This window comes from Taeniopygia guttata, chromosome 6 (assembly GCF_048771995.1).
Source record: "Taeniopygia guttata chromosome 6, bTaeGut7.mat, whole genome shotgun sequence".
NCBI lineage: Eukaryota > Metazoa > Chordata > Aves > Passeriformes > Estrildidae > Taeniopygia > Taeniopygia guttata.
In genome coordinates, this window is record NC_133031.1 from 11,332,082 (window position 1) to 11,359,387 (window position 27,306).

General features: G+C 38.6%; 2 long non-coding RNA genes across 2 annotated transcripts in view; both read right to left on the reverse strand.

Annotated features, from left to right (window-relative positions):
• LOC140684431 (uncharacterized) overlaps positions 1–27,306 on the reverse strand; it is an 85,994-nt gene that overhangs the window by 45,033 nt on the left and 13,655 nt on the right. The gene's annotated exons all lie outside the window — the stretch shown is intronic.
• LOC121470212 (uncharacterized) lies at positions 211–9,804 on the reverse strand. The gene is made up of 2 exons (XR_005980898.2): positions 446–9,804; positions 211–343 (listed from the first exon to the last, which is right to left on the reverse strand). It is a non-coding gene; the product is annotated as an uncharacterized lncRNA (long non-coding RNA).

The following is a 27,306-nucleotide window of genomic DNA, read 5'->3' on the forward strand; positions in this document are numbered from 1 at the left end:
ACCTCTCAAAATAGATCATAGCTGCAAAATATTTTTCATGAGAGTTTTGTCTTTTCTCCTTATCAAAAGGTACAGGATGATGAATTTCCACATTCTCTAGTTAGCTTTTGTGTGCAAAATGTATCTGACTCTAGGAGCTATCAAACAGAAAAAGATAACAAGATGCAATGGCTGGAAAGTAATGCTGGAAGCAGTTAGCTATACTAAGAATTATTTTTTTTTTTTGCCTAGGAGGTAATGGAATTATCAACTGTAATTACTCACCAATTGGTTGCAGTCTTTTCAACAGAGAATTTACATTTCTCTAAAACTCTTTGCTGTCTCCAGTGAGTTTAATGTGTAACTGGATGAAAAAAACACAACTGTCAATTGCAGGCTTTGCAATGGGTCATCAGAAACTTATGTTTTCTGGAAAAATTGTTAAGGTGTGCTGAAGTGTACTTACACTGTCAATAGAGATGAAGGCTGATATGCATAATTTTACCCCTCTGCTAAATTTCTTAGGTAACTTCAGTGAAAGCAGAGCTACTGTCCTTGTGCAGCCCCTCTGCACACGCTGTCACACTGAGGGATGGAACACAAATCCAAGAGCTGCTAGCAGAAGCACTCCAGCCCATTTGTTCCTTCAGGAATGAAACAAACTGTTTTTAAAACACAGCTTTAACTTCATCATAGCTAATGAATATTTACATTGCTCAATTTGAATTTTGCTTCAGTTCAGCACATATTAAAACCACTACATTCACAGACTGAAAATCCAGAGTCCTTATTATATAAAACATCCATGGCAACATCTCAATTCTGACTTTCATTACAGGGAGCAAACAAATACTAAATGAAACTAATTTCTTTATATGAGGTCTCAGTTTCAGACCTGATAACAATTAGAAGCTTGTGTACACTCTATCAGTTTTACCCAACATATTTTTTGATGTGAAGATGACTGACATCATTCAGCATGATCTGGCCTCAAAGACAAGCAGTCTGAAATACCAGGAAGCTAAAATGTTGTGATTAATTTTCACATGAAAGCAATTTGAAAGGCAGTGGTCTTTGGTGTTGATAGATGGTGCTAAATAAATGCCATAATTCCGCAGCCTTCAAGACCTTCAAATGCTTCATTTAATGACCAGGAAAACCAGAAAGTACAAGATTCTCTTACAGCTGCAATCCCACACTATCATTTATTACTCTAATGCTGCATGAATGCAGAAAGCATCAGCCTAACTCTGGCTTGGTTTTGAACCATTGGTGCAGGGAGTACCTTGTACACGCCCATAACTCAAACAAACAACCCACTCCTTGATTAATCTTGACACACAGAGAAATTCCCTATTTCACAGTACTTCAGTCTACTTCAGTGCTTTTTCAAGTCTACGGTGAAAAATGTCTTAACATCATGCACAACCTCACTGCATTTTCATACCTTTCATACTGTAAGAATATTCAATACTACTACTGTCTTATTACTTTTAGAATGAGTCCTCTAAAAACTTATAAATGAGCGCTTGAAGAATTCTCATCTGCCCCTTTAATTACATCTCCAAGATAAAAAGGCTGCCTGTGTATATATACATTTTGCAGTACTGTTATATAAATATTTAAGTAGTTGCTGAAATTCAAAGATGCTTGCAACTACCTCAGTCCATAGCTTTAGAGACAAACAGTTAGGAACAGCAACTTCACACTTTTTAGAAACATTCTGGATAGTAACAGGCTCTCTCACAGTTTGGGTATGCAACTTGGACTTCAGTCTTCACTGAGTAGTAAAAGCATTTTAAAATGTCAGATTCTAATGAAAAATTAAAACACACCTTCCTGTGTTCAGACATATTCAGTTCTTGGCAGATGTCACAAGATTAAGCAGACTGGATAGTAGTTAAATTTAAAAAATTGCAACACTTGCCCTTAGCTTAGTATTTTTTCTAAACATCTCCTGTGCAGCCTATGAGTAAAGGAAAACAATAAAGGCTATGTCACAACATTAGCAAGCCCAACAGCAAGGCTTGTGACAGAACTACCAAATTCAAACATCTCTAGAAGCAGATAATGGATTTAGTTCAGGGCATCTCTCATCCAGTTTTAAAATCTATATTATAGTTTTCAAATACTTAACTAGGACAGTATGCTGAAAGTTGCATACATATGATAATTCTTTAATTTAAAAGTACTGTACTGGCTAGGAGTAGAAGTGTTAATGACTTGATAGAAGCAGGCTCTCAGTATCAGCAGGACTGCCTAGCATTAAAGGAAGTTGTTATAGGCTGTTTAAGTTACAGTTGAAATAACTGTAACTTATGTTGTACAAAGCATTTTCTATAACCTCTGTTTTGATGGGAGTCTAATACTGAGTATATATAGTGACATATACTTAGTTCCTTGCATCTTACCTTTATCTCTAGGGTTGCTACTTGAAACATGTAAAATTGGTCAGCAATTTCCAAATCAATAGAGTGGAAAAAGGGAGGTAGACTGCAGTTTGATTTTAAAACATTCTTTCAATTCCTCTAAGAATTACATGGCACAAAGCATTGTGTGTATGAGACATTCCCTTCTCTCACTTACTCAGAACTTTTTTGCAGGCTTTTTCCTCAGCTGGGGCTGATCAGACGTCAATACAGCAACACATTTTATACTGGCCAAAGGTCTGGCTTTCAGCTTCTTCCCTGAAGCTTTCATGCATTGTTTTTCTCCTTTGGGTGGTTGCTACTCATAATCAAAATACATTTTTTAAAAATCTTTTTTTGTCTTTTTGAAAAAGTTTTACACCCTGTACCTACCCAGACATCTGTGCAATTCCACTCCCCTCAGGGCTGCTTAGCCCAAGGCAAGACATAAGCCTGAACAAAAAGTACAACTGCCTCAGGTACCAAGCCACAGGCAGAGCCAGAACAATCAGCCTTTACCTCCACTTTTGGAAGAGAGTAGAAGAGAAAGGACAAGACAAAGAGTTGCTGAGTACAGAATAAACTTCCCCAAAGCAGCAATTTCCTTCCCACCAGGTCCCAGCTGAACAGCATGAAAGGGGAGTGGAGCTCAGGGCTCCAGAGGACAGGAGAGCTGAGAGCTGACTCCAGCTCAGCTGCAGCTTCTTGGCCCCTAAGAAGCAACGAAGCAAAACCCCCAGAGCAGCAGGGTCTGCCCATGCACTGGCAATCTCTGGTTAATGCACCTAAGCAGGAGGAGAAACAGCAGCTAATGGGATCCTGACTCCCTGCTGGCAGCTGGCCTAACAAAGAACATGGCTCTCAGGCTTAATCACTGCTCACACAACTAAGGGCTGCCTTCCAGACCTTGCACCCATAGCACAGCTGCTTCTCAGTTCACTTTCTTTTCTACAGATGTTTCCACAAAGACATGCTGGAAGTAGAATGAAGCGGTAGTGATCTATTCTTCCTGTTGCTTTTGACACCATTACCTGCCTGTTAATCTGCTTCCATGCTCAGTCTTCCAACTCATCCCTTCCCAACACCAGACACTATAAACTGTGGTATCTGCACCAACTACTGAACACATGATTGGTGTTTTGGGTTCATTTCTATCCTGAGGGTTTTAGTGTCATAATTAAGTTCAGCACAAGGTGATGGGAAAATAGTTTCCACACAACTAATCATGCTTTTCTGAACTGAAAAGAGCTACAGGCGCTCTAAATTAATTTCCTCACATCTCTTAGTCAAATCAGTTGACATCTGAATTGTTCCATGTACAGTAGTCAACTGCATGTTGTCTGTCAATTTTTTTTTATTCTTTTCCTAAAAGATAGTGCTATGTGTTTCTGCTGTCTGTGTTTAGCAATACATTGGATAAGCCTCAGAGCAACTTGAAATATGTTAGCTTAAAGCTAAGTATGAATTGCACTAGAATGAACCCTGGTTTATTCTGATCCCAAAACTTCCAATAGTAATGCAAATCTTCAAATTATTATCAAATCATTATAGTCATTGAAGAACAAAACTATTGCCCCAACTCATTCCAAGTACAAAGGCTCACTTGTAGCAGAACTGTGGCTCTCCTGTGCTTTCAGAGGAGTTCCTGGATCAATAGTAACTCAGGAGGCAGAAGAGACTCGCTGCTGGGAGTTTATTTGACATGGCCTCCAGCTATTGCATTTCATGGGTTGCGCTAAGCCCTGCAACTTTGATTGCTCTATTTGTAATACATCACAATGTTATCACTGCATTTTTGACTCACCCTGGAGCCTGACCATATGTTTAGGACAGGATAACAGCCAGAGAAATTGTCTTCCCTGAATAGTTTAAATTCAAACATTTAAATTAATAAATTATAGACTGAATTTACCAAATGCAGCATTTCTTGGTATTATCAAGCACCAAAACTCTGTTATAATTTTGTGCTGGTCATGTTCTTCCATTTTTGAGGAATAAGGGTAGTTACTCTTCTTGTAAGTGGTGCTCCTCAACATGAGGTAGGACATTTTAATTCTCCAGAGTATATCAGTGCAAGTTTGAATGGAGCATTTCAACAAAGCACATTTGTATCTAACAATCAGCAGAGAAATCACGCCAGGCACCTTCCCTACCCATTTATCAGTGCATGCAAAAATTCCTTTTTCAGGACAGATGAAGCAATTAATTATGAGCAAAAAATTCATCTGTATCCACTACATTTTAATAAATAAAATACACCAAAATATCATGGCAGGTGTGTGGCATTCTGACAACCTTTTTGTTGTATCTTTTTACCATTTATTTTTTCTGTTGAAATGTAAAGAGAGCCTTGGAAATCAAAACCGACTGTGATAATTTGTTCAGCCACAATCCTAAAGCTCCTTTTCATTTAATGACACGTGGCAGAAAAGCACATGCTGGACACAATGGCAGACACTTGAAGACACATGGCTGGCCCACCTCATTGCTTGAGCAGGGAGGAAAAGATCCCTGTTAAGCCTGGGTTGTTTCTTGCCTTAAAAAGCAGTGAGCCCAAGGGGGGTCAGCTTAGGCTCACAGCAAACAAATCCTCCAAGGGACAGACAAACTCAATACCATTTCCACAAAGCTACAATTCCCTGGGAGGCAGCTGTGAATATGTATAGGGCTCAGCAAGAAAGCTGCATGTGCCCATCACAGCATTCCATTGTGAGCTGAAGGGCTGGTGGGTCACACTTACACTGAGGCCTTTCAGCCTGGAGCTGCTGCTTCAGATAGTCCTGCCTTTTGGTAAGTGTTTGCTCAAATATTCCACCTTTTAAAGCGGGTGAGGGTTAACTGCCAGTAAGAATAAAAAGACTGTGCAGCTACAAAAGCCACCAATGCATCTATGTACCAGCCTAAGGAAGTTATACATTATAAGGAAGTTATACATCTGATCTAATTTCACATATTTTCAGTACATTAATATGGGTATTCTCAGTTCAGTCAGAGAGAAAGGAGAGTTTCTAACCAGGTTTATACATTAATTTATGAACAGACTCATAACTATCTCTGAGCAAGGAGGAAATATATGTTTTTACTTGTGGTTTGGACTTACTAAAGAGCTTTTGTGGTGGCTGTGGGTGTCATAAAACAGCTACCCTATGTAAGGAAAACATGAAACTCTTCCTTCAGACACTGATGACCAAGTCATCAGTTATATCGTAATCTATAAACATTTATTAGTTTGTTTTATCCTGCACTCAAAGGCCTTATTTTGTTAGGCCATAAATAAAACTGTCATAACTCCTGGGAATCTTTTTGGTGACACGAAAGGGCCTTGGATTTATCCTTCTGTGAAAAAGTTTTAACTTACTAAAACAACATTGGTGGTATTCCAGGGGCTTGCGGGTGATGAAATCATGTTGTGTAGGTTCTTTCCCAGTCTCATATGAAACTATTTCATATGAACATAGTGGAAAATAACACATTTTCAATGAAGGTGATGTTCCTGTTGCCTCTACAAACTTTTAACCAGAGGTAGTCTGTAAGGTGAGGGAAGAGGTGAAAGAAGCAGATTTTCTTTTGATAGGGGAAGCAGACAAACACTACTATTTTGCTTCATCAAGTGTGAATGCAAAGGACTTAGCTGCAGACCAAGTGGCATAAATATCACAAAGGAAGTAAATAAAATGAGATTTTTATCTTGAAATTACTTTCTATAACATTATTATTAGAATTGCTTCCTGTAAGCATAAAAACCAACAGTAGGAGCAAAGATTAGCTCTACCCCCTATAAATTTCAAAAGCTGCTTAAAAATCTTCTTGTGAATAGACACTGAGTGCTGAAATGAAATACTCTTTTTCTAGATGGGCGCTGTCAGCTACATTCCCTGATTAAACAAATAGTTCTTCATCCCTTAACCAGCAAATTGCTACTCGGGGAAGAGCAATCACACTGTTAAGGCAGGTGAGGACAGCCCCCATTTCCTTGGTGTTCCCCTGGGATGGTGTCGTGCTCCCAGTGTTTCCAGAAGTAGCACTTCATGTAGAAGAGCCTGGTGCTGCTGCCTGTCTGCACAATGCCCAACAGAACTACAGCCCCAGGGTGTGCAGGAGTCAGGGATGACAGGGGTGAGCTGCCTGGGTGCTGCTGTAGGAGCAGGCTGGGCTCTCCTGGCTGACCAAATGCCCACGTACACCCCTGTGCCTCGTGGCAGAGCCGAGCACTGTGCAGCTCCTTGGTGATCATTGGAGTGCCAGGGCCACTAATTACAAGGAACCTGGTGGCTCGTGCAGGTAGCAGAAACACAGCATGGACCTAATTACTTCTTCCATTCAGCTGTGAAATGTTTAATCCACTACCCAGGTGCAGAATTAGGTAAGGAACTAGACTGCATTTTAAGATATGATGAAGATTCCATAGAGGAAGCTTCCAAAGCAATGTAAGGCAGAAAAATTCTAATTTGGTTAGTTTCCTCATGTCTGGCACATTCTCATTAACTTCTTACCAACAAGGAAGCATTTTTAAAAGATTAAATAAAAAAAAAAAGAAGAAATTGAAAAACTTATTTTTCTTGCTTTGATTTTTTGTTCTTTGGGCAGACACAATACTTCCTTACATTCAAAATCCAATCACCTTTCCTATGTTGATGAGCAGACAGTATTTGCCAGTATTTTTCTTGTTGTTAATAGTAAATATAACAAGTTTTTTTTGTGGCTCAACAAAATTCTGTGTCTTCTCACAGTCATGATTTTCTTTGGCTGGATCATGCCTATGTCAACTTCACTAAAAACATTCAAAAATGTAGGAAAAGCCGTTACTTTATGGAATAGAATGAATTGCTTTTCCTCTGTAGAGCCTTAAGTGATGGGTTCAGATGACTGGGATTTCCCATTCTTCAGTGGGAATTCTCTTTGAGAAGGCACTCTTGTTTCCAATCCCACTGGAAGAATTATACCTTAGGCACAAATACTGACACCTTTCAATCCCAGCAATCTGTACCAACATCCTCTGCTTCTGGTTCATGACAAGATATTTTACAATACTGAGCATGAGCAAAGAGTGAAGAACTTGGACCACCCTCATATAAACTACTTTTGAGAAGAAAACAGTAGAAATTAATTTATTGGCAGATCTAAAAATTAACAGTCTTCTTTAGCATTACTTTCCTGATGCTGTATGAGATTAATAAGCATTGAAGGCCCAACTGAAGCAAATTTTTTCACCTAAAACAAAATTATGAAAACTTATCCTCGGACAGTACTTTTGGGTGTCATGTATCAATGTCACAAAAACATTACACCTGGGAAAATAATTAAAATACAGCACAAAAATCATACACATCATTTGGGGGTCTACTTCAGGCAATTAAAACAAGAAGACCAAGCGTGGGGTCACATTTATGCATTGTGCCAGGAGAAACTTATTCCTTTAGCTGTGTGAAAAAGGCTTTAAAAGGAAGGAATGGCTTTAGGGAGATGGATTTATCTTGACCCCAGCATATCTACATACTGGCTTGTTTAACAGTGAGGCTCTGCAGTCACTATCTAAGCATAAATGAAATGATGATGAAGATACAGTTTCCTCCTTCTGCAGAAGGGCAATTTATCTTAATGGGAATGAGCCTGGCTTTATCACTATGCACTGATTTTGATTTTGAGCAGCACATATGAAGTATTTATGCAGCCTATGGCTTATTTTTAGGAAGAAAATAATTTTTTAAAAAAGTGTGGGCATCTTTCAGCTGATTGTAAGAAGAATTTATCAGCATACAATGTTCATAAATAAGAAACTGAACCAAAGAAGATGCTTTTTACTCTTGAGATTTTTAAGTCTACCTGCTTCAAAGCAAGCACATGTGGCTTTATAATGTTTTTTTCCCACTTAAAAGTGACTGGTATCACCTTTATTTCAAGCTAACAGAAGCAAAGATGTCCAGGTCATGCTTTTCCAGTTTGCTAAAGAAATCTAATACTGTGACTATATCTAGGCCAGCTGCCAGCTGAACTGGACTTTTAAATATCTTATAAAAGCATCACTGCATATCTAGTTTAATTCTGCCTTGCAATTTAAAAGTCTAATGCAGGTAACTACATGAAAGAACTTCTCATTCAATCAGCCTCACCTTGTTCATATACAGAAAAGCATCACATTTCTTTAAAGCAATAGGGGAAATAAGGCCAAACAACAAAGGCCCTTTATTCCTTCTCAAAGTGGAAAATGGAGCAAGAAGCAAGAGAGAAGTCTCCTGGGAGGGAGTCTCTCTGTGCAAAGAATGAGACCTGACCTGCAAATGGCAAGTGAGCATTTATACCTTGCTTGTGTCTGAAGATGATGTAGGATGATACAGAGGAAAGAACCAAAGGACAAACAAAATAGAAGAATCTATTTCAAATTTTATTGCTATAAACACTACCAGCAATGGCACTATGCCTGTCAATAGATTGAGCCTGATATACCTGCTGATTTCAGAGCATTCCACAGCTCAGCTGAAGAGCTTTACAAAACTGCAGCAAAATAAGACAACCTAGGACAAGAATATCCTCCTGTAGTCCATTACCATCTTCTTTCAGCTTGATTGCTCTCACAGCTTATATTAATCACATTGCTTACAGTCATTCTGAAATGAACAATTAGGTTATGAAAATAAACAGTCAAGTGAAGGCTTAGCTCAATTAGTCTTTAGTTCTCCTAGACACACTACCACTTACGGTTACAAATTAATTGTCTGCTGCTTTCCTCACAGGAAGTCACCTCCACTAAAGAATTTCATGGTACTAAAATACATATCCAAGAGTATGTATCTAAATCCAATTCCCATGGAAAAATACTGATGTTACAACAGAAGATCTCCATCTTTGACAACTTCAGGAAAGGAACCCAAATTATTTGCTATGGCATTGAAAGCATTCACAATGCTTTTCCTATAAGCAATATGTACTGAAAGAGGAGCACCTGCTGTGTCAACTACACATTAAGTACAAGAATATAAGACAAAACAAAGTGATGTGGGGTATTGCCATCGTGCACTGAGTGTTTAATGGATTAAGAAAGGTTTTATACATGGCTTAAAGAACATAGTGGTTTTCCCTGGTCATGCATGGACCATGGCAGAAAGGAGAGACAGGTGAAACAAAGATGATGTAGAGAAATATCAGTAACAGGGGAGGGGATAGGAAATATAGGAATTACAGTACATTTAAGCTGAGAAATAGCTGGAGAAATTATTCCAAGATCTGAATTTGAGAAACAGTGAGAATGAAGTGCTAGCATGCAAATACAACAAATAAGGATGAAGAATCAGGATGGTAGGAATTGCAGATCACTAAAACTACAAATGAATTATTCTTTCAGAAACCATCATTCCAGACAGATTTGATACATCTTGACAGCTCTGTATGGAGAAAACCCAGTCTGTTTTCAGCTAAGAGCACTCTGTTTTTTGTACAAATCTCTGCCTCTGTGCAACACCCAGAGAATGCTCACACTACGGAGCACTGGAAAAGGATACAAGTTAAAATTAACCCACATTTTCAGTCAACTAGCTCTCATGTTTGTTTAAGCTTAATGAGGCCAACTAACACAACCAGCAGACAATGGAATAGAGCAACTACAGATTTCTAGAACCATGCCCGAATGTACAGCAGCATAGAGATGCCATTGCTGAATTCCCAATCAACACACAGACTACTCTGCAAAACTGCATGAAACAGCTTTAAATGCAAAAAACATTATAGAAATATAAATGGTGCAGGTGCAGAGGTAGTGTAGAAATTTGCAGGGTCGGTGAGATTTTAAAGAACTCAGTTAAACTAATGAATGTTCCTGCAGGGCGAATAGAGTTCACAAACACAAAACACTTCTGGGTGTAGCCAGAGAAGCCCTCTAGGAATGAAACTCTGCTACTGATCATCTCCCTTCTCAAATGCATGCTTGGGATAGAGTTCATTCCAAATTAACACTCAGGATCCCAGGGAAGGAGACATTAAACCAATAAAGTTCAAGCTTAATCAAACAATGTTAAAAGAACTGAAGGAGGGAGAACTCAGCACTAGTGGTAATCAGCAGAATACACAGATATTTCTATTAGTGGCTGGAATGGAAATGCTTCCTACAATTACCAGTATTTGTTTGCACAAAACATTGATATTATTATCCAAAATAGGCTGCAACACATTTCCTCAAAAAGCTTCTTATGTGATATCAAAGATTAAAAGCTCAAAAGTATTTGAACTTTTGAGCAAAGTACCATTCCTACATTTTAAGATCACAAAAAGGACACTTTTCCTTGATTTAGAAAGCTTTGTCAATGTTCAGCTTCATACATTGCCTTTTTGCTGTGCATTTTGTTAATAGCCTGTTGCTGAACTCCACACTGGTCATTGTCCCACAGTGTAAAACCTCTGCCAGCAGAAGATTGTTTTGAAAACACTGCTTCCCTATCACCTTTCTAGTACAATCAAAAATGTTTAATTGTGATATAGAAAGAAATAAGAGAATGCTGCAGTGCAAAGCCAAAGCTCTCAGGCATTAACTGATGCCAGGAATTGCCCTCCTCCCAGCTTGTCTGCACCTTATGGTCAGTCCTGAATTCCATAACAGTACTAGGATCTCCATTTAGAATAATGCCATCAGCATAGGCTTTTCCAAGAAGATACATTTCCTAGAGGTTTCTCTCTAAACAGAACTTAAGTAAAATAGTCGTCTATTGTCAAGATAAAGCTTTGATCTGAAAATTCTGTAATTTAAAATTCTGACTTCAAGCCACTGAGGTCCTTATCAGAGATACCTTTAATAATCAAAATTTGCTTTCCCAAAGCATTCCCTGTGAGGTTCACCTTAGAGAGTTCTAATGGAGAAATCCTTTTTGATAAAGAATCCAAACCCCTTATCTGTTCACCAAATAAAATGTCATCCAAGTAGTAATTGGAAATTCTTCAACCTCAGGCTTTTTTACTAATTACAAATTAGTGGCACCTTTACTTTCTCACAGATGCAATTTCTCTACCATTTCAGTGACAGTAAAGAAAGGGTTTCAATATATGAAGTTTTTGGTGCAGTGGTTGAACACTATTTAGCTATAGGTAACTTGCCTAGTCAGCTGGAACCTTAATTTTCCAGCTTCAGCTACTCCCAGCTATCTACTTCATTTTACATGGATCTCAAGTTAACTCTTTCATTCTTCACCATGGTTTTGGTACCATTTGGTGCCATTTTGGGCTATTTTTATCCCCAAGTAAAAGCAGAATCTAAATAAAACTAGCCACAGCACTTATTAAATTGTGAGTTTGTGCTTATCAAGCCCCTACATTCACACCAGTCTCACAAATATTCCAATCATACTAAAGCCTGGGATAATTTTAATTGGAATCAGTCTCCTAAAAGAGGTTGTACTCAAAGCTTGAAAAGCTTATCTGGAAACATAGGTGGCATCAGTGGTGCAGACTGCCTCCTCAGCTATTCCATTTATTTATCAGGAGCCAAGCCGTTTGATTTCAGCAATACAAATTTCACAGCACATAAAACAAGCAGTTTTAGAATTAAAACTGGTTTAGAGGAATTTAGGGATTATAGGAAACTTGCACATGGAAGCTTACAAAGGATCAGAATTTCTCTCTGTGATCAGCTTTGCTTCTCCCACACGTTTGCTCTACTTTAGAGTAGCTGCATGTCAAATCATAGTCTCAATCCAACCTTGAAGTATCATAACCTGAATGTTTATATTTTTACACAGAAACCTCAGAGCTGTAGAGAAAAACAACAAGTGAGATTTTGACAGAATCTGACTTTGAAATTAACTCAGAGCATATAATTTCCTGTACCTTCTCATAGTTTTTTCAAGGACAATGAGCTTCTCTGCAGTGTTAACAGGATCTTAAAAATAATTTTGTCAGCGGAGAGTATACAGTTTTGGCTGATGCATAGTATGAGTTCAGTGCTAATTCACAGACCTCACAGAGAATATTCTAAACATTATTTAAATTATTATGGTTGTGGACATGGAAAATTTTAAAAGCTCTCCTGGACACTTTAAAAAACATTTTGTTTACTGGTACTGAGAAGCACACTATAAAAACATCCCTTTAATATATTGTGGGGTAGGCTTGAAAGCATATTTCACATCTGTAATCAGATGTGATCACATGTGTTAGTGTCAATCAATCATGTTTCTTTGCCCAAAAGCCCTTAATCTGCCATGCTTTTCAGATACAAAACCCCAAACTTAAATTAAGATTGTAAAAGATGTAAAATAAACGAAACCAGTATTTTGACAGAATGGTTCTGTGCAGGTTTTAATTTAAAAACACTGCTATTTTTGGTGGCCAGAATTCTTTATGGGATTGATTATTTTGTTCTCAGGTGACATCATTACACAGCACCTGAGTCTTGTGGAGATGGTATAAACTAACTGAGGAAGGATAAAAACCCCACAGTTGTCAGTTTTTCTATTTTTTCTGACTTTAATGTGCTTTGATGACTGTACAAACTGAGTACTTCGCCACAGACAAAACCACAGCAGAATGTGAGGCTGTGTGAGTTTATGCATCGTTTGCAGCTCTAGGCTCTGGCTTTTTGTCATCCTACGACCCTTTTTAGCCAGCAAAGGAAGTGAGAAGATCTCATGCATTTGGTGGAAATATAATCATCTTACAAAATCTCAAGAAGTGTTTTATGAAATGCAAAATGAGTTACATTGCATTGTAACAGAGCAAAGACACAGAAAAACATCAGTGTGTGCTATTTTGGAGCCTCTTGTTTCCACCTTACTGGGCTCCACTCAGCTCTGTCAAGGGCAGAAGAGATGCTAAAAGTGAGATGACTCTCTGATGGAAAATGCATTTCTCTTATGTCTTCCACCTCGAGCTATAGCATATAGATGGTACTGTGAAGTCTCACACAGGTACCTGTTCCTGGTGCTGTCCTGCCTACAGAGAAGTCAGAGGAGCTCTGGAGGGTCACACAGTGGCCAATGCTGATGGCATTAGACCAAGGCTCTTAAGGCAAATGTCATGGTCACCGTTCACAGATTTAACCTGTTTGGCCTTCATGCCTCCACAAAACCTGAGCAGCCTACAAAACCTTTATGTTTAAGTTGGATTATCTCAGTTTTAACAGAATCTCATTCATATTTCAATGTGTTTTGTCCCTTTGTATAACTGTCATCAAGCAGTCAAGACTGAGGGAAATGTTTTGTATGCTATTGAACAGATTATCAGCTACGGCAGTGACACCAGGGAAGGTAGAAAGGCAGAAAAAAAAAAAAAAAAAAAGTAGGAGCAGACCCAGTTAGTACAGCTCACCTGGTCCTTCAAAATCTCCTCCAGACACATCTGCTCCAGGGGCTCTGAGGGTGAAAGTACTAATGCTGATTTTATAGATATATTCTATCTAGATGCAAGGCACTGTTCAGTTCAAGTCATGGGGAACTAGTATGAAATGGATGCTGCAGAAAAAGCCACAGAGGAAGTGTCTTGTCTGAATTGGAAGGTAACAGAAATTTTTCAAATAATCTGTGAATTTAGAAACATATATGCATCTCTGCCCACTCTAGGACAGAGAGAAACTCTGACAAAAGAAACGGAAGTAATGCAGGGTGATGTAGGCATTACTCACAAAACACCCTCAAGATTATGACTAGAGAAAGCCATTTAAACTGACAATTTCTCCCAGAAATAGCTGTAATAATGAACACCCCAAAAAATTATTCTGCAGGGCTAATGGCTTTTTATTATAAACATGCACTGCCATTTCAAGAAACTGCTAATTCAAGATGTAAATTTACATCTTTCAAAGGAGGAAGAAAACTTATTTCCACGTCATCAGCTTTGTATTGTGGTTGTAGGCAAACAATATAAAACTACCGGCTATTTTATTGCAAATATTTCCCTTTCCCTTTCACATATACAAAATAAACCCAAAAACCTCCTTCTGTTTCCAGTTCACAGAAGTATGAGTACAATGTCAGCACAGAGCAAAATGGTGCAGGTGCAATGAAACCACTACATTGCCATGAAAGGCTTACTAGACAATCCTGAAAATAAAAATGATCTCACATAAAGCCAAAAGTGTTTCATTTATTTAGGGGTTTTTGGTTATTTAATTGGAAAAGGACCAATTTGATAAGATGAGACTATGGCAGACACACATTGGTCAGCTCCTAGAGGATGCTTTTACATCAAGAGCATGTGAGGGCACTTCATAGCAGGGAGATGAGTATTTTCTTCATGTGAAACAAAATTATAGATGAAGACAGAGGGGAAGTGCTGTTTTCTTTTAAACTTGTAGTTCTCCTGGCTTCTCTGCTGCTGCCTGCTCCCAGATCAGGTTTGTGCTCTTCCTATGTCCAGATGTGCTCTCATCCCACACATCCTGCCTGCCCTGCAGCTGCAGAAGGCACAATTACCCTCACTGCCACTCAGCTCCAGGGCCCTGCCCAGGAACAGCCCTGGCTGGCAGGACCAGCACTCACAGGGACATTGAAAGAACCCCAGCACCCCCATGAAAGAACCCTCAGGGACTTTGGCAAATTCTGACAAGCTTCTGCTGAATATGTGGAAGATGATGCTCTCCATCCTTGGCATCAGGCCAGGTGCAGGCGCAGCCATGACAATAAATTAGCCTCCTGCCAAATTTTTAGTCTCTGTTTCTAAACACTGGGGGTTCTCAATTAAACTGTTGTAAGAAACTATGCAGCACAACAACATATTTCACTCTACCTTGTTTAAGCAATATGGTTGAATCATGTTTATTTACACTAACCTGGAAATTTAATATGAGGAATGTGTCTACCAGGAATAGTCAGCCTGTACACACAAAGTCTACAATGCAATTAAAGCCGTCATCCTATAAGAGGAGTTACTTGGGAGATGAAAGTACCTACAATTTCTAGCAGATTTTGTGCTAGAAAGCTGAGTAGGAATGTCAGTCACTCACAACCACTTATATATACATTGAAAATTATAGAAAGAATTCATATTTTGTCAAAGTGGATCCTTTGGAGAGAACACCTCTAGCACATTCAGCAAATAAGATACCAAACTACAGTGTTCTAGGTCTGAATTAAGTGTGTAATCTCTAAGCAACAAATAATGTCAAGAGGCTACTTTAATTTAGTCTTTTGTTATAGTTTAGAAAAAATTATTTAGTACAGAATTAGTTTTGTGATGACTCCGTTTACTATATCTATCTATCTAGATACATAAAAACTATTTTTCTTTGTGAAGAGGTATAATGATCTGGGTTAAATTAGATTTTTCCTAGGGAAAAAAAATACTACAACTAAAGTACTATGTGTTCAAAACATGTAAGATCAAAGGTTGTTCTTTGTATATTTGCAATATGTTTGTTGGTGCATAAGAGACAAATTTTAAAAAAATAACAAGAAATAAACCTTTATTTTACTGTTCAGTTTCTGAAATTCTGAGCCATATAACTGACCAGATTACAGTACTTAATTATATTTCCCTCCAAAATGTAAAACTTTTGAATCATTGACTTCTTCCTCCCCTGCAGTGCTCCAACATACAAGTGCACAGTTGTGTTAATAGGAGTCAGAAGTGGATTCTGCAAGGAGCCAAGCCCTGCCTTCAGGGACAGGGATTTCTGCTGGTAGGTTATCCCCTCCCCACCACAGCACTGGACACACTGAATTCCTGCAGGGATCCAGGTGGAACCTCTGGATTTGCAAGTTATATGGCAGGTTTTTGTACAGAGATTACAAATCTCTGGATTTGCAAGTTATATGGCAGGCTGTATGACTTCACAGGACACCTCTTTGAGCTAATTAGTCTATTCTGGGTCTGCATATGTTAATTTAAATAACTGAATCCACAGATTTTTAAAGCCTACAGTACTTCACCATGTAAATGAGTCAACCAGCTCAGTAATTCCATTCTCTCCTTAAACTCTGTTTACTATCAGGCATCTGTCTGCCATCCTTTTCCTATCCTCAGTTTAATTCATCTCTCAACAACAAAAACATTTCTCTCATACATTATGGAGCTCTTGGTTACAGTGTTTCTAAGGAAATAATAATTCCTGTTGACACACTTTGGCAGTTTTGCTCTCCCCAGAATGCATGTTCCTTGTACTAGTTGGATGATTTAAAGAAACCAAAGCAACATGACCTCCAAAAAAAGCAACTAATATTCATAATTTACAGGATAATTTACAGGACAAGTAGCACTTATGAGTCTGTAAAAACAAACATATGGACTCAAAGTGGACCAGATGCTGACTTCATCAGTTGATTCTTTCAGGCTCTTTTCACCATTCTTTGGGTTTATCGCTATAAAAGTGCCAACATCATTCCTTTGAAGTCTAGTGCTGAGACTGGAAATGCAGCAATAGTGAAATGATTTTTAGGTACAGCCCAGACTGCAGCTGGCCAGCAGCAGGACTGAGCTTCTCCTCAGGAGTGACTCAGCAAGAGAACAAGAGGGGCCCTTCCTCTGCAGCTTGTGTAGTTTTGGCTGATATTGCCAAAATCTGATGGCACAGTTCTCTAAGGAAACATGATTTTATTAACAAAAGTAAACCAGCCTCAGGGTGGCAATCACATGCCACCACCTACATGAACAGGTGACTTTAAAGACAAGTTTCCTGTCTCATGGTTCATTGTGCAGGAAAGTTCTTTCAATGCCAAGGTTAAGTAAATTACAACAGAAATTACTGTGAGTAGTTCAAAAATACGTAAACTGATACCCCCTCTGTGACTGACAGAAGCAGAGCTGGACTATTCCTTTTTCCTGGGCTACAGCACAATAACCTGGCTACACAGAGGAACATCATACATTATCTGTTTCATTTTGCTACACCACTTCACAGTATTCTCTCTCTTCTGCTGCTACTGTCTGTGGTGAGTGGGACTCAGGCCACTCAGGAAGACTGGGAAACAAAAGAGAAAATAGCTTTGCCTACTTTTTATTTTCTAACAGAGAGAATAATATTGTGAGCAGAAGTGTGAAGGTTTTAGAGTATGCCTTCCCCAAAATACCGGTGGTTTAGTCTTTATAATCTTTGATACAGCAACAGAAGTGCCACCAGAGAATAAAAGATATCTTTAGCTACCGGTTCCTCACTGTGCGCTGTAAGCTTCTGGTAACTGAGATGGATGGGCATTTTCTTAAAAAAAAACAAAAAACAAACCAATCAAAAAACCCAATAATTTTAATGGCAAATCTTTAAGAGCTGCAGTGGCACAGAAGAGTTCCTTTGCTGGTCACTGCCATGTCAATGCACAGACTCCATGTCTGTGGAGACAGAAGAGTAAAGTTGTAATATGGGAGAGATCAAATCACGCATAATCAAGTTTAAAGAAAAAATAATAGTGTACTCTAGTTGTAACAGTTTGCCCATGGAAGCGAACCTAGAACCTCTCATGTTTAGGGGCAGGTAAGAGTACTGTTCAGAGATTTAGTTGTTATTGAGGCACTCATTGAAAGCACCATCTCATTAGATACCACATGTTTAAGAATGAACTTCAGGCACACCTTAGCCCAAAGCTGTTTGGCATTTTCCCAAGTATAACTGGAAGGAACTGAATTATCAAAATCTAGGTGTCACTGAACAAACAAAATTACAAGCCAAAATTTCTAGAAATTAGGGATGATCAAAATATTCCCTTGACCTTCCAGAGCCAAGGGTCTGGCTCTGCCTTTTTACTGCCCTTTTGCAGAGTTAGGAAATCACTTGGTTTTTCTATGCCTTAGGACACTGTCTGTAGAATGCAGATAAAATGACAAACAGACATGAAGATCAAGATGTTCAGATCATTGGAGCACCTGAGCAAACCTTCAGAAAGCTCACATACTCCACTGCCTGGTGCAGCAGGAGAATAAATGGGGCACTGTGCAGTTTAGCCTGTGGCAAGGTGGTTTTTGTTGACTTTCACACACTGAACCTGTAACACTTAGGAACTGTTTAATCATGCAGCTGAAGACCTTTCCCACCTTCCATGTTTATGTTGGATTAACCATATATAGTGAAGTACAATCCTTTGTAGTGTCAAGACTATATTGAACTGCTGGAGAGCTAAAAGGCAACAAAACAAAATCTGAGAAGAACATTTGTTTTGCACAAAGTAATTTGTTACGTATACTGAGAGTTCTTTTCAGCAACATAAAACTCTGCCTTTTGGACACCACATGGAACTGAAAGAAAATGCCAAGAGAAAATTCTAAGAGTTATCATAAATAAAACACTTGTCATATTGCCCATAAGTGCAGAGGTCTCTCTACTTTGTTATGCTCCAGTAATGGGCATAATGGTTTTATTTGCATAAAACCCAGATCCTATTATACTGTAGCTGCTTCTTCTTAAGCTCTTAAAATTGCACTGGCTTCCTGAACTATCATGTTCAGAGCTGTCTGAAAAAAAGTCCAAACCAAAACACAAACATTTGTTATCTTTTTATGAAGTGAATTATTTGCATAATGCATTTAGACTGGGAACAAAAAAAAAATATTTAGAGTAAAAGACATTTTTTCCTGCAGAATTGAACTCATTGGAGTGTCTAACCAAGGGAAAAAAATTGCATTTCTGCTGCTGCTTAATGGACATTACCAACAGGCGGTACAGATACCATGGGTCCCTAAATGATGGAGAATTTAAAATGAGTCACCTTCATAAAGTTGTGTTCAGGAAAGATCATTTGGGGTAAAAAAAAATTCTTTTTTTTTTTTTTCCTGAAGGAGATTTCCATGTGGTCTTATTAATGGGAGAAGAAAATAAAAAATATTCTATTTCCATAATTCATCTACTCACGTTGCAGTCCAGCCAAGCAGCACTGTGGAACTCAGAAGAGAAATAACAGTAGCTGAAGCTGTTGGGATACCCTCCATAGGGCCTACATCACTACATTGTAAGAATGTAGGAAGCATATTATTTACTGGATATCCCAAAGCACATATTATGTTTGTATGGCATAAAGAATTAGAGGTTCTACATCATAGTTCATTCAGCTTAAGATATTTTGAATAATTCCCCCTTACCTTGTGTCAAGAGGTGCAGCTGATACAGTAAGTGGCCCATGAAATCACTGTCATCCTTTTAACCACTCATACATACTTGCAGAAATTTTTCTCAGATGTATTCCCTTCCCAGACTTCTCTAGAATGGCTGAAGGGTTCAAACTATAATTAGTTGTATTTGTTTGGGACTCTGTAGCTCCTCTGCTCATAGAACAATCCTTCATAGAGCAAGGAAATACCTAATGAGGATGAGAGACTGCTGAGGACAGCTCTTGGACAGCTGCCATTTTAGACTAGAGGAGCAGGTATTTAGTCAAAGATTTCTCATTCCCTTGTCATCCAGTGATGCAGAAAGGAAGAAGCCCCACTGGAGTCACTGGAATTTGGTTAAAAGTCAGACTTCTATGTAACATTATCACATTCTGGTAAGGTGGCAGAAGATGAAAGCATAATAATGAATATACAGAGTACAGGTATCAGGGCTGATAACTCCTTCTCCACATAGCACAGAATGCATTGATCCTCTTCAACAGCTTGCTCAGCAAAAAGCTTCTACTATTTTTTTGTTTGTTTTTATAAGACTTCAAAGGAAGCAGTAGATAAACCATTCTTTTTATATCATGTTATTGAACTCCATGGGCATTTATTGTTGACTGTCCCAGAGAGAGCTAAGGATACATCTGCCCTGTGAAAGCATTGAAACAAACCCAAAATACAGCTGAACAGTGGTAGAGATGCAAGGACACCACAGCTTGAATTGACTAGAGGTAACTCAATAAAAGGCTGTATTTCAAAGCCAATGCAGTTTACTGATTTGTCTTAAAATCTCAGAGCTCTCTCAGAATCTCTGTGGAGTTATTTCAACAAGCTCAGGGCTCTTTTCCAAGTAAGGTATTCAAATCACAAAAAAGGCTAAGAACAGCTATCACAGTAGGCATTGACATCTCGTCAAGAGCTCTGACCATTCAGAACAGGAACAGAGAATGAATTGCTTTCTCACCCCTGCAGACAGATTGTGGCAGGGTGAGGGGAGACTGGCCTAGAAAAGCATTTCTTCTATGAGTGGTTTGAGGGTCACTAGCACAGATGGCAGGGATACACAACACGAAAACAGAGGAATGCAACCACAGTGCATTTTCTCCCCTCAAATAAATCCCCAAAAACCAAAAAGCTACCTGACCAAAACAAAAAACACAAGCAAAAAAAAAAAAAAAAACCCAAAAAAACCCCAAACAAACCAACAAACCAGAAAAAAACCACCCCAGAAAAAAAACCAACCAACCAAAAAAAAAAAAAAACCAAAAACAAAACAAATAAAAGCCATAACAAATGCCAGCTTCCTGGCTTGCCTGTATCTTGATACAAATAAGCCAAAGTATATTTCTACGGGGAGCAGTGTGGTAGAGCTACACACCACTTTATTTGTAAGTTGCTGTATTTGTAACAGGGCTTCCTCCAGGAATTCAGTAGAAGTCATTACCTCACACAGCTATGGTAGCACCTTCTGCATCATGACAAAAACAAAGCAAAAACCTTCTCCATGAGCATCCATGCTCACTGCCAGCTCCTGCTGATCACTGAGCTGCCTGCCTGCCCTCCCTGGCCTCTACCTCCTCCTCAGCTGGATTACATGGCAGCAAATCTGCCATTTCATTTCCTATATATTCATACATTGTCAAAATCTAAGGATGGAATATTCTGATAACCTTAAAACTTCTACTATTTGTTATTCATTATTTAAATGATCCCATTTTTTTTTTTATAATCAAGCAGCAAGTATTGGTCCAGCCCCAGGAATATCACAGGCTTACATCCTGATCCCACTGTATTTAAAAGTAGGAAAGGCATCTCTAGATTTCACAAAGCAAGGAAATAGCATGATTCAGTTTGTAGGACTGAGACACTCATGACATAGGTTTTAACCAGTCTAAGCACCTCACTGCTTAGGATTTTTAATCACATTTTCACAATACTTTTGTGATTTAGCTGCCCAGTTTCTAAATCTCACTGAAACTCACAGAGGCTTATGAAATATTAACAACTTACGAACCAAACTAAAACATTAGATGCTAGAAAAAGCAGTCTTTTGATTGTCAAAACCATTTTAAATTAACACACTCCTGTTAAGGCTTCCAAGATCATTAATAGTAATCTCTTATTCATTTCCAGATTCTGAATTTAAATTCTTGAGATTTTAGTCTACATTTTCCCTGATCTTTGAAACATCCACTATCAGTGTTATATCACACACTAGTAGGATCTGAAACACCTTTTAGTGCTGTTCTGCTTTACATATCTGCTATGTGATAACAGAGACAGAGTTTACTGGTTTAGTGACTCTAATGCTCCTAGTGGTTGAGATTAACAGAATCACAGCATCAATTATGTTGGAAAAGACCTCTAATGCCACCATGGCACTAAGTGTCACACCCAGTCTTCCCTTAAAAACCTCAGGAATGGTGACTCCACCACCTTCCTGGGCAGCCCATTCCTGTATCTCATCATCCTTTCTGTGAAGAATGTTCTACCTGAATACTGGAAGCTTACTGATTTCTACCAAGCTCTTGATGTTTAGATGTGTCCTCTTTGAATTTTTAAAACTTGGATGTGAAAGCATTTTATAAGATACCTGCCCAATAGCATCAAATACTTGTTCAATAGCATCAAAGTTAACTACATAAAGAAACTAAATACAAAATAATTTCCTTTCTATTTTGAGAAATTGACTGAAGGTTTATGCAAACTCACTACAAAAAATATGCCTTTGAAAAAATTTCACGTGCTAACTTTGATTTTCTTTATGTCTGTAAGGCTTATATTACGCTTGCAGAGGGCTGAGATGTTTTTAGTTTGGTAACGTTGTTGCTTCTCATTCCATGATCCTAATTCATGTTTAATGCCCATGTCCAGCCCCTGAGCCCAGCAAACATCATTATTGCCTGAGATTGGGTTCAAGTTTCAGTATAATCAGGCTGGTGTGCAGTCAGAAACAGCAACACATCAGAGAACAGCAGGGAACAACTTCAAATGCCTCTCAGCTGGTGTGATAGCAAGTGCTTCTCAGGTATGCCAGGGCAAAGACAAATAGTGGCAGCCAAACCAAGTGGTGGAAAAGCAGGGAAAATCTGTGTGAAGGATGCTGAACACCAAAGCAAAAGCTTTGCTGGGAGATGGAGAAGAATCGAGGTCCCTGAGCACAGGAGGCTAACACAGGAATACAGAGGCAGGCTGCTGGTGGCAAATGTCTGGTTACACCAGCAACAAGTGCTGGGTGGTGTATCACACAAGAGCCATTTATTTAAATGGCAGCCTGTCCTCCTCTTCATCAGGCTATAGCTGGGATAACTAGGATAACTGCTGACCTTTTTTCTAGCTTCCCTTTGGAGTCAGGATGGGCAAATCCCTCTCCTGCAGATGGTGCAAAATGGCAATTCATTTCATCATGGCATTCCAAAATACGAGTGGTGGTGCTGAAAAACAGCACATCAATCACAGACCTTCAGTAAGAGGATAGGAATCACCTCCCAGCAAGCGGTCTGAATAAATTTCTAAGTGATTATTATTGCATCTTAGTTGCCTGCCCTCAGAGAAAACCACAGAAAATGTTTGCATTCTTCTTCTGTATAACCAGAAGTTTTATAACCCTTGAAAAGGCTTCAGAACAAAAAGTTTCTCCTTCATTGGTACCTGAATCTCCAAATAAATGCACAGGACTTACAGCCAGCTGCTGTGAGTGGACTGTCCAAGGCTAGATTTATACAACCTGTTAAGGCTGAAAGTACTGCCAGGCACAGTCAGCGGTAGACAATACCCAGAAGAAAATGATGCTTACTTCAGCCTGGAGAAATCCTGAAAATAGGAGGATATCCAAATGGTAGATATAATGCTTTGTAGTCTAAGCAAATTCAAATTCAATGTACTTAAAAGGATAAAACCAAAAGCTGAAAATTCACAGTGCTCAAAGATGTCATTTACCAGGGAGTTCAGATATCAATTTAAAAAGCTCAAGTCAAAAACCTTTTCTGGCTGGGTTTGGCTGTGGAGGTGCCAGCTGACCATTTAAGCAAGGGAGGACACAAAGCTCACAGTTAGGTGCTCTCTAATGAAGGGGAAAGCAACACCCTTGCTGTCAAAAGGGAAGCATGGAGACTAGATGCTGCATGATGTAGAGTAACACAAAACAACTCAATCAGAAATGTCCATCTTAGTTTGCAAAAAGCTTTCTCCTATGAAATGCTGTCTCATAACGTGCTCTCTTGTTTAGGGTATTGTGTTACTGTCATGCAAGAGAAAAGACAAGTCAGAATATACACTGTGGGCTGTGTTAACCACATTGTCTATGATTTTGGTTGTTTTTTTAAAATAAATAGCCTCCAACTACCACAGTGAGCTCTTGTTTGTGGTTGTTGAGACTTTTTTCTACCTTTTTAGATGTAAAAATCTTTAATTAGGCCTAGAAATCTTTCTTTCCTTTTCCAAAGTGGAAAGGCACTGAATTTCCCTCCACTAAGTTAGAAACCCTAATCACAGCTGAGAGCTGAGAAGCATTTCATACTCTGTCCTGCAGGGTACTGTACATGCATCTCAATATTACCCCACAGACAAAAAATACTGAAATCTGTTTGTTTGCATCGGGTGATGGCAGCAGCAGCTGTGGGGCATCCATCAGGAGCATGGTGCAAGTCACCACTCCAGGAAGGGATGTAATCATGGAGCAGGAGCACAAACCTCACTCACACTCCACATGTTCCAACAAGATATTGATTGTTTAGGTTGGACAAGACCTCTAAGACTGTTGAATGCAAAATCTTCAGTTTTTCCATACTAAAAGATAACCCCACAGCCCAGGGATTTAGAGGCCTGCAAATCCACCACTGGGGATGTGACTGCTAGGTGCAGATGCCAGAAGGAAGCCCCTTCTACATCTCAGAGAGTTAGAAGGTACATAAATAAGATAAAAACAATAAAGTCACCATGAATATTGTGATTTCTGTGATGCTCTATTTGCATAATTAGGTACAGATGTCTGTGGAATCTTTCTATTTAAATACTGCTTTTAACTCTGCACAAAACTATCAGCACTAGGTTAAAAAAATAAGACCATCTTCACACCTTTATTCTTTCGAAAATCACATGTATGTAGTTAAGAAAAAAACACATAGAAAACATGAGGCTTTGAATACAAGGTATTTGAACACTCTAGGTTCATGATAGTATATGTTTGGATAATAATAAAAAATTGATGATGTTTAAAATACAAACAATAAAAAGTATTTACTTATGCAGTGAAAGAAATTATTTCCATATATTGCACAGATGCTTATAAAGAAAGAAAGCAATTAAAAGAGTAGTCAGAAATATTTAAATGAAGCATTTCAAAAAATTTCCCTGCATGAGACTAGGAATGCTCCTAGGAAATGGAGATGGAGATGTGGCAGATGGGCTCAAGTTCACTGTAAATTTAGAGAAATGACTAAGAATAAAATGTCCCTTAACTCTGATGACATTGACCATTGCTGTGGAAGTTTCCAGCTAGAACAAGTAATTTGCATCAAATTATTTTTCTATTTGTAGTTGGCCTTAAGCAGTTCAAAATATTCTAATAGATCATAATTATTTGAAGACCCACTGCTACAAATAATCTTCCATAATGGGATTATTGATGAGCCCTTCATCTTGAGTATAGAAAGCAAAAATCAAGCATTGCCATTTAACTTAGGTTTTTTTTTGCATTGTATTTTTTATATACTTATAAGCATAATCATTAAAATTTGTGTATTCTGATTAAAGACATCTTTATAAATTCTTAATGTGATTTTTGAAAATGTTCTTCATGTACATAAATCTAATTCTTTGTACAGATATTTTTATACACTAAAATATTCATAGAAACCAAACAAAAAAATGGTCTGAACTAAATGTTGAGCTTTTTTCTTTAATAGTCTTTTATTCCAGTGACTACAAATGAAGCTTTCTGAGGTATTATATTTATACTTTGCTAGCAAAAGTCAATGCCCCATCATGACAGAATAGCAGCCCTGTCAGGATAGTGCAGTATATTCTCTAAAGCCCATCCTCCCAGGCTATGGGTGCAGCCAAATTCTTTCCCTGGGACATTCTATGAAGTTTTACTGTGATCACTATAGGTCATAACTGCACAAGAAAGGGTTAAACCCCTATCCAAAAGATATGGTGAAACAGGGTTTGTTTCTAATAAGAACTCAGCCCAAGCTGCATGTGATCCCTTGCAGAAGACTAATGTTCTGAGTACTAGCAAGAGATGATTGTGCCTTTAAACATTGTCACTGTGCAGAGAAGCAGATCTATTTTTTTTTTTTCTCTACAAAGACAAACAAAATGGGCATCTCTAAATGACCTTTTAAAATGTCCAGAATAGTACTATATCTAGGCAAAAAAATTACACACTTAAATATTATCCCCTACATTACATGAAACTTAGTTGACTTTTCCCTGAAATTGTCCTTATCACCAATCACACCACAGCTGAATCTACTGAGCATTCTCCCTAACATCAAGTGCAAGGAGACTGTCAGCTTCCCATCACTGGGGATATAGATATGTGGCTAGAAAGGCTATAATCCTCCATAATGAAAATTGCATTTGACTTTTCCCATGAATCTAGGAGAATCTTTGTGCCAATGCTGTGAATGAAAGTTATCCCAGTGAAAGCCTGACAGTCCCACCAAGAGTTAATTATATCCCATTCTTATCCCAGCCAAAAGAATTAGCCTAGAAATATCTCAGGTCAGATGCTTACTAAGACAAGAAAACATAGCTAAGCAGAGTTGGTCCTCCAGGCTGTTGTTGTTGTGTTCATCAGGCAGATGCTCTTGTTGCACAGAATCTGGGGAAGGTGGTTTGCATCATTTTTTGGGCCAGCAAAGGAATCCTCTGAACCTTTGTTCTTACACCTGCCCCCCCCCGCCCCACCCCCACCATGGGTTTTGCTTCCCTGCTGCAGCTCATTTTAGCCTGTGTCTCTCTAAATTGGTACTCAGCTACCACACATAGAAGGATCTGCTTTCATGTAAATCAGGATGTCAGGTAAACAGCTACAGACAAGTAGTGCTCTAGGAAATCAGCAATGGACTAAGATGATGCTGTGAGACAAATGAAAATCTGGACAGTTAAAAACAAACAAACAAACAACCAACTCTGCCCTTTATACCTTAGATTTTAGGTGATATTTCTTCCCTGCTCACTGCTAAGTCCATCTGCTTATATATGCAATCTTTTTTTTAAGACTCCTGTTTAAGAGATCTTCTGCAATCATTTCCATGGCAACTAATTTTCATGTCACAAATAGAAAGCAATGCAGGTTCAAGAGGTGAAAATCAGAGGCATATTGAGATAAACTTTAAAAAAGAATCATGCACCAGCAAAATCAGGTAAATAGGGACAAATTATGTCAGTTTAAATCATCCACTTGCTATATTATTGATTGAGTTTGCTGTGATATAGAACTGCTTTTTGCCAGCTAAACTGTGCAAGCCATGGTGTGACTCTAGGGTGAGATGCAAACTTGGTAATGCCTGAATAGCAAACATTTGGGCACAGACATGGCAGCCAGGAGGGCAAATTTCCTGCAAGGGTTGCAAAGTGGATGTGGCCCCATGGAACACCAAGCCTCAGGCTCTGATCTGTCCTGCTCTGGTCACTGGACATGGTGGTGACATGGTGATGCTGCTTCTCACACCACCTTTGCAAACATTCACTTGTTTCTCTGAGCCCAAAAAGGGCTCCAGGTATAACAGCTTCTCCATTGCTGAATCCTGGATACCCAGAAGTATAACAACACTGCAGTAACACCAGCTTAATTTCTAAGGAAAAGTTATTTTCCTTATGGTTTACTCTTGAGCAGACTTGGTATAGGGAATGATTATGGAACTCTCACACTGCAGGTCTAGTTTTTCTCTCCCAAAAATTAAACAATGCTGAATGA